The sequence below is a fragment of the Nicotiana tabacum genome, chromosome 18, assembly GCF_000715075.1.
Source record: "Nicotiana tabacum cultivar K326 chromosome 18, ASM71507v2, whole genome shotgun sequence".
In the NCBI taxonomy this organism is placed as follows: Eukaryota; Viridiplantae; Streptophyta; class Magnoliopsida; order Solanales; family Solanaceae; genus Nicotiana; species Nicotiana tabacum.
Window position 1 is genome coordinate 7,694,195 of NC_134097.1, and position 8,062 is coordinate 7,702,256.

General features: G+C 32.9%; 1 long non-coding RNA gene across 1 annotated transcript; it reads left to right on the forward strand.

Moving 5' to 3' along the window:
• Window positions 1-6,834: 6,834 nt before the first annotated feature.
• On the forward strand, window positions 6,835-7,688 carry LOC107794550 (uncharacterized). The gene is made up of 2 exons (XR_001649948.2): window positions 6,835-6,963; window positions 7,350-7,688. It is a non-coding gene; the product is annotated as an uncharacterized LOC107794550 (long non-coding RNA).
• Window positions 7,689-8,062: the final 374 nt, after the last annotated feature.

Consider the following 8,062-nt stretch of genomic DNA (forward strand, 5'->3'; position numbering starts at 1 on the left):
ATTGACCCATAGTTAGTGTCAAAGTCGGCCATCTCGTCTCTACCACTTCGAGATTAGGCTTGATACTTACTGGGTACACGTTGTTTACGTACTCATACTACACTTTTTGTGCAGGACCTGAGACAGGTACTAGTGGAGGACCTATCATCACATACCCACGTCATCCCGAGGCATAGTGGTGAGCTGCCTTTCTGAGCCGTTCTGCAGCTACCAGTGTCTCTTCTTATATTTATATTCTGTCTATTTCAATTCAGACAGTATTTGGAGTTTTGTATAATCTACTAGATGCTCATGCACTTGTGACACCGGGTCTTGGCACACACATTGGTAGAAGTTGGTATTTATTATTTTTTTGGAATAAAAGTTTAACCAATGTACGTTTGACTTATTAGTTGGCTTGCCTAGCTATAGTGTTGGGCGCCATCACGATCCTATAGGCGAAATTGGGTCGAGACAAATATGTTAGTTTTATTATTTTTTTATGTTTGTATGTTACTCACCTATTTTTTATTATAATAAAATTAAATAATTAATTTTTATAATTACATAATATTTAATTATTAAATATTCACATATGGGTTCCAGGCTCGATATTTGAGGCCTAGTAACACCAAGGTATACAGAATTCTTGTGTTCATGATGAGAAACTTTTTTCGATTTATCACTCAATAGGTTTGTTATTTTAAATATTAGTTTATTATTTATATGTTAGTTTAATATTGTATATGTTAGTTTTATTAATATATATATCTTAGTTTTATTATTTTATATGTTAGTTTTATTATTATATATTTTTGTTTATGATTCACTTATTTTTGGCTATAAAAAATTAAATAATTAATTTTAATAACTATACAGGATTTAATTATTAAATATTCATATAACAATACTTAGTCCGGGAAATATTATTATTTTCTCATGTTATTTTCTTACAATCGTTGACTAGAATTGGACATAGTTTATGTTTGAACTATCAGCTTTTTGACTTATTTTTGAGTATAAGAGATACTTAAATGATTAATTTTAATAACTACAAGGATACTACGCTAATGGGCACTGCATTTTACTATGCTAAAAGGGCACTACATTACAAATACAAGCACTACATTAGGCCACAAGATACCACTAGAGGGAACTAAAGTAATAATTTATATATTTTACTAGTCTTTAAGCAAATAAATAATCTAAATCGGATAAAAACAAAAAATAAATTTAATCACAACACATTCACGAAAATACATATACCACAGTAAAAAGTAACTAATTAATATTGTTTTAACAACTAATAATAATTTCTCTATTTTTACTAATTTTTTAGCACACTAATACTATAGTCCGGATAAAAATAACAAATTAGTTAAATCGCAAAATAATCACAAAACAACATAGAACACATTAAAAATAACTAATATGAATTTTTTATATGAGTTTTAACAAAAACTAAGTCGAAATACCTCGATTTTAAATTTTTGGAAAATTGAAGATTTGGTGATGTAGAGCCGAAACAAGCAACCCACTTCGAGATAACACCTTAGCTAGGACGTGAGACTGAGAATCTGTACTTTTTATGGGATCGGTGGGCTCCACTCGAGCATTTTTTAATTAAAAATAGGGGGCGTTGTTTATAATCTTTAATTTGGGGAGGGGGGGGGAGGAGGAGGAGAACGACACTGGTTTGGTGGAGAAGGGGACTGAACGCCCTTTTATGTGGGTATAGCGCCCTTTATTAAATCTCTATACTATAGCATCTTAATAAAGAGCGTTATACCTTCCCTCTCATTTCAGGTTCAAATATAACGCCCTTTCAAAGGGCGCTATACCTTAACGGATAGTTAAGGTATAGCGCCCTTTAAAATGACGTTATATATATTTTGGTCATTGTGTTTTTTTCCACACATTTTGGTTCTTGGAGTCCAAAAGAATCACATTTTGGTTCCGAACTCTCTGTAATAGTAGTATAATAATATACACACGAGAATGTCGTATTCTCCTCTCCTTGTGTACGTTCACTTTCTCAACTCCCAAGTATTGATCCCTTATGACTTCCCATTTCTCCCCCCAACCCTTCAAGTACCCATAGGTGTGCCAACCGTGGTCGAGGTAGCGTGTTACGACCCAAAATTCCACCACAGGCGTCGTGATGGCACTTAGTCTCTAAGACTAAGTAAGTCGATTTTAATTACAATTCAAGCCATTTTTTTAATAAACGAAACCAACAGCGAAAATAATTATAACACCTTCCCAAGACTGGTAATACTGAATCACGAACTCTAACTGAATACATAGAATGATCACGAGGACCAAATATACAATACTATTTGATTAAAAATTAACAGTACAATAAAATGAACAGACTCCAAGGGATTGCGACGACCAAGCAGCTCTACCTTGAATCCTTACGATCACACTCTAACTCTATCCGGGTCTGATACCTCAAATACCTGGCTATGCACAAAAATGTGCAGAAGTGTAGTATGAGTACACCATGGTCGGTACCCAGTAAGTATCAAGACTAACCTCGGTGGAGTAGAGACAAGGTACGGTCAAGACACTCACTAGTCAAATAATCTGTGCAATATAGCAGTATACAATAGTACTGGAAAATAACTAACAATGATAACAACAAACTCAACCAGTGATATAACAACAAGGCAACAAGAACATCATAATTATTACTCAGGCGAATAAGGAATACAAGTACAATCAATAAGTCAAGTACTTCAAATATAAATTCTTCACATATTATTCTTTAAGATAAATATCTTTCGAATATACTTCCTTTGAATAATTATCTTTTGAATATACTTCTTTCCAATAAATATATTTTCAAGTAAAAGTCACCACGTGACACCTCATTTCATAATCATAAAAATTACGGGTCTCAGCCCACTTTCATATTTTCCACGGCATCTTGTGCCCATATTTCTATCACCATCACACCGACAATTCACGTGTCAATAATATCAATGTATATAAGATCCGCTTGATCAATTTATTTTCAATAAAGTAAGGTTAAAATCTTTAAATCAAGTAAGAAATCAACGAAAAGATAAGTTTATTTTAGAAATCGTTTGAGTGAGGAAAAATGATATTTCCATTAAAATAAAGCATCAGATAAACTACTGATTTGGATATAGAATTTATTAATTTAAACATACTAGAAATTATTCTTTTATTTAAAACAATTCAATCATCAAAAACAAGTACAACCCAAAAATACAAATCCTCAAAGTCTCGTACGAAAAAGTCAAGGTCAACACAATACATCAAGGAAAACACAAGAATTTACAAATTACTGAAAAACAAGATAACCAAAGGCAAGTGCAGCCATAGAGAGATATCAACAAAAGGGCACTCCCGAGGTACCGCCTTGTAGTCCCAAATCATAAATAAATTCACAATCTTTCGTTATATCACCGCGGGAGCCTTCACATATTATTCTTTTCATTTTTTTCGAAATAACATCCCGCGTTTTAACCACCCTTATCACACCACATGACTTCTAGTAGTTCCCCTACTAGCCACGCGTTTCAAGCGACGCTTATTTCACCGCATGACTTCTAGTAATTCCCTTACTAGCCACGCGTTTCAAGCCACTCTTATCTCACCGCATGCGTTTCAACACCCTGACCTTATATCACCGCATGACTTCTAGTAGTTTCCGTACTCGCCAAGCGTTTCAAGTCACCCTTATCTCACCGCATGCGTATCAATATCACAATATTTCATAAATCGCACCTCAAGTACCCAAATATCACAGCATAATAAAACATGCACCTCAAGTGCTCACATATCACAACATATCACAAAATTGCACATCAAATGCTCAAATCTTACAACATATCACGAATTGCACATCAAGTGCTCAAATCTTACAACATATCACGAATTGCACATCAAGTGCTCAAATCTTACAACATATCACAAGTTGCACATCAAGTGCTCAAATCTTACAACATATCATAAATTGCACATCAAGTGCTCAATTCTTACAACATATCACAAATTGCACATCAAATACTCAATTCTTACAATACATTATTTTTCCACAATACGGAGCCATGACTCGATCATAATGTGCACAACATCTTAACAAAATGTTCAGGAGTGAACAACTCAATCGAATAATATTTCACAATTTGGCACTTTACCTCAATATGATTCACGATCTTTATAATTCAACACCAAATTTTTAACAACGTGAACTGACAAGTAATTCATCTAGGAACAACACCTCTTTTAAATCACAACTTCAGGGAGTAAATAGATTTATTCATCTTATTAACTAAATTTTTCATTAAAATTATCTGTAAGTAAAATCAATAATGAAAGTATTTTCCATAAAAATGACAACTCAAACAAACACAGAGTTCACATAAAATTGAAGTGGCAATCACACCAAATTATCATATAAAAACAACTTCGGCAAACAAAGAACTAGGCATGACAATTAAGGGATTTAATAAGTTACAACAATTTTCCAACTTAATACTTAAAGGGCGTCTACGAATTTCAACCGATATAATTTGCACATATAAACCAAGTATGTACTCGTCACCTCGCATACATAGTTTTCAATTACACAATTTTCACATAAGACTCAATGCCTAAGAGGTAATTCCCCCACTCGAGGTTAGGCAAGATACTTACCTCATTTCGCAACCAATTGTAAGATTCCAATAAACCCTTGCCTAGCAAATTTGTGTCCGAAAGCTTCAAATCTAGTCATAAAAAATTCAATATACTCAACACGAATCGTAGGAATTAATTCCATATGAAAATACTAATTTTCCAACAAAATCCGAAATTTAACTCAAAAATCGCCCATGGGGCCCATGTCTCGGAATCCGACGAAACTCACAAAATCCGACAACCCATTCAATTACGAGTTCACCCATATCAATTTTATCAAATTCCGATATCGGATTGACCTTGAAATCTTCATTTTACATTTTTAGAAGATTTTACAAAAATCTGATTTTTCTTCCATAAATTCATGGATTCATGATGTAAATGAGTATGAAATAATGAAATATAATCAATATAGGATAAGGAACACTTACCACAATGTTTATCCGTGAAAATCGCCCAAACCGAGCTCCCCAACTATTTTTATGTCAAAAATGGCCAAAAAACCCGTTTATAGAGCCTCTGGTGTTTTCGAGCGTCACAGGTAGCGTGGGACGCTGCATGTGGCGCAGTTTCCAGTACCCCAAAAATTTCCAGCGCCAGGGCTGGTACCCCACGCTACCCTGGGCGCTCGCGGCGACGGAAAATCTTTTCCGACACGGAAATAGGCATAACTCTCTCATACGATGTCTGAATTCGACGATTCTTTTTGTTATGGCTCCGTAATTTCAATACGGATCTAATGCTTCAATCAAAACTAAATTTGGAGCTAATTTGCTTAATGTGATACCACGTATTCTTGAAGAATCGATGTCGAAATATAGCAAATTAAGTTCGATTGACCTCAAACTTGGCATACAAGTCATAATATATCATATGAAACTATTCGAGATTTCAAATAGTAGAGAGGAGAGTAATTACTCAAAACGACAAGTCGGGTTGTTACATAGCGTTAAGCTACGGGTTCAATTAAACTCACAACCTTTAAAGCGAATCATAAATTATGTGTAAAAATTCATTAAAATTTTAAGAAATGATCAGAAATATGAAATTGTAACTTTAAAAATATAACGGGTTCAACATTAATAACCTTAAATGTTAAATCCACTTAATTTAAATCTTGGATCCGCGTCAAACACCTAATTTAGCTTTGAAAATTTCAAACGCGAAGCAACTTGAATTTTTTTCTGTGGACAAATTAATATCCACGGCACTTGTTTATAGTAAAAGCTTACTAACTTCTCAACCAGTAGAAATATTCATATTTTCTAGGAGTCTTTTAGCAATATCAAAAACTTTATACCGGTAGATTAGAGAACTTCTAGAAAATAACTTTTATTTTCTAATGTTTTAATTTAGCTTTGAAATTTTCAAGCGTGAGGCAACTTGAATTTGTTTCTTTGTGGACAAATTAGATATACACGGCACTTGTTTATAGTAAAAGCTTACTAACTTCTCAACCAGTAGAAATATTCATATTTTCTAGGAGTCTTTTAGCAATATCAAAGATTTTATACCGGTAGATTAGAGAACTACTAGTGTTTTTAATTTTTATTTTAATTTTTGTATAATATTGATTTGAGATGAGCTTAAAAGAAATGATATGGTCAATGAGATTCATGTAGTTAGCAAATCTCAACTTGAGTTAGGGATTGAAGCATAGTTAGGGGCGAAGCTATAGTGTCGGGAGCGAGTTCGGTCGAATCTAGTAATTTTGGTTCGAACTCTATATTTGTCTTAAAAAAATTCATTTAACATGTATAAATTATTAATTTAGAACTTATTAACTTAAACAGATTAGAATTCTGAATCCATAAGCTTGAAATCCTAACTCCACCTCTGAGCATAGTAATTCATTCTTGCTAGTTTTTCTCACCTCAACTTGAGCTTAAGCTTGAATTAGTTTTTAAGGTATAGTTAGAAAACCTAGATAAATTATATTGTATACTTGGCCTAGTATGAAGTAAATTTTTTACTTTCTTTAATTTACAGTAGTAGGAATCTTGTTACTTTCATGGTGATGCAAGAAAGAAAAAACTTTGATCAGTTCAAAAGTTTATCAAGACTCAGTACTTCTCTCATTATTTTTTCCTGCGATATTTAACTAGTTGATTTGTTTGACATTTTCCTTTCTTCTGTTCAAGGTTAATTTATACATAAGTAAATAGGAGAACTTTTTCTGTTTAAAAAATTATTCTTGAATCACTATAAATACACCCTTTGGTATAGCCTCGATTTCACAAAGTAATTCAAATTAAGGAACTTAATTAGAAATGGCTAGCAAAATAACTTTGTGTGCTGTACTCTTTTGCTTTCTTCTCATGTTTGCTTCTGGTGAGCAATTCTTAACCATTTCTCTCTTTCTTATTTACTTTTCCATTTTCTGGTTACTAAGGTCAGTTCCATAGAATAAACATTATGGGTGTATTTTGTAGCAAAGGAAAATATTTTTCAATTTTTTCATATTTGGTTGGAATAAATATTTTTCTCATGAACTCGTTTTAACAAAATGAGTATTTGTTTTTCACGTTGTATAAAGAGTACTTTTTTTAATAAAAAAAAAAGCATTTTCTTTGTTTTTACGAAGAATTAACCTAAATAGCCGCTCACCCAATCACTTAAATTAAAATTAATCTGCGGATGTGTTTTACCGCTATTTGTGTAAAGATCCGTTTTAATTAATTGCCTTAAGAGTTCTTTTGTCCTATGGTTTAATGCAGAGATGAAGATAACAGAGGCAAAGTATTGTGGGAAGCCTAGCAAAGGCTGGAATGGGAAGTGCTTTCCCAATAAGTGTAACCATTGGTGCAAGAAGGAAGATGCAGCTTATGGGAATTGCTACAACAAATATTGCTATTGCTATTACAAATGCTGAAATACAATATATAGCCATAGGCCTTTTCTTATGGCACGTGAAGTTTGTATTCTATAATATATGGTATAGATAAATAAATGCTGCTATTACGTATGGTTATTGCTGCAATGACCATATTATCTTTTGTGGTCTTATTTAATGTTTGTAACTTGACGTTTTATATGAAATATGTAGTATTACTGTATAGGGTGAAAATTATATTCCTGCGCTTTTTTTTCTTTTCGACTCCTAATATAATAATATCACGACCCAAAATCTATCTACTCGTGATGATGCCTAACCCAATCCGTTAGGTAAGCCAATTAACAATAAACCAGTTCAAATTATATTTATTAAGAAGAAATGATAATACAACTGAACTACTATACAAAGAATTTCCCAATATCTGGTAATACAAATCACGAGCGTCTAAGATTTAGAATTTACAAAGGTGGTATGAAATAAAGTACATCATCTGTTTGAAATATAAATGAACAGAACTCGAATCTAATGCTACCAAGGACTAGTGATAGTCATAACTAGAATGCAGGTACATCTTCCGATCCAGCTCCCGCCATA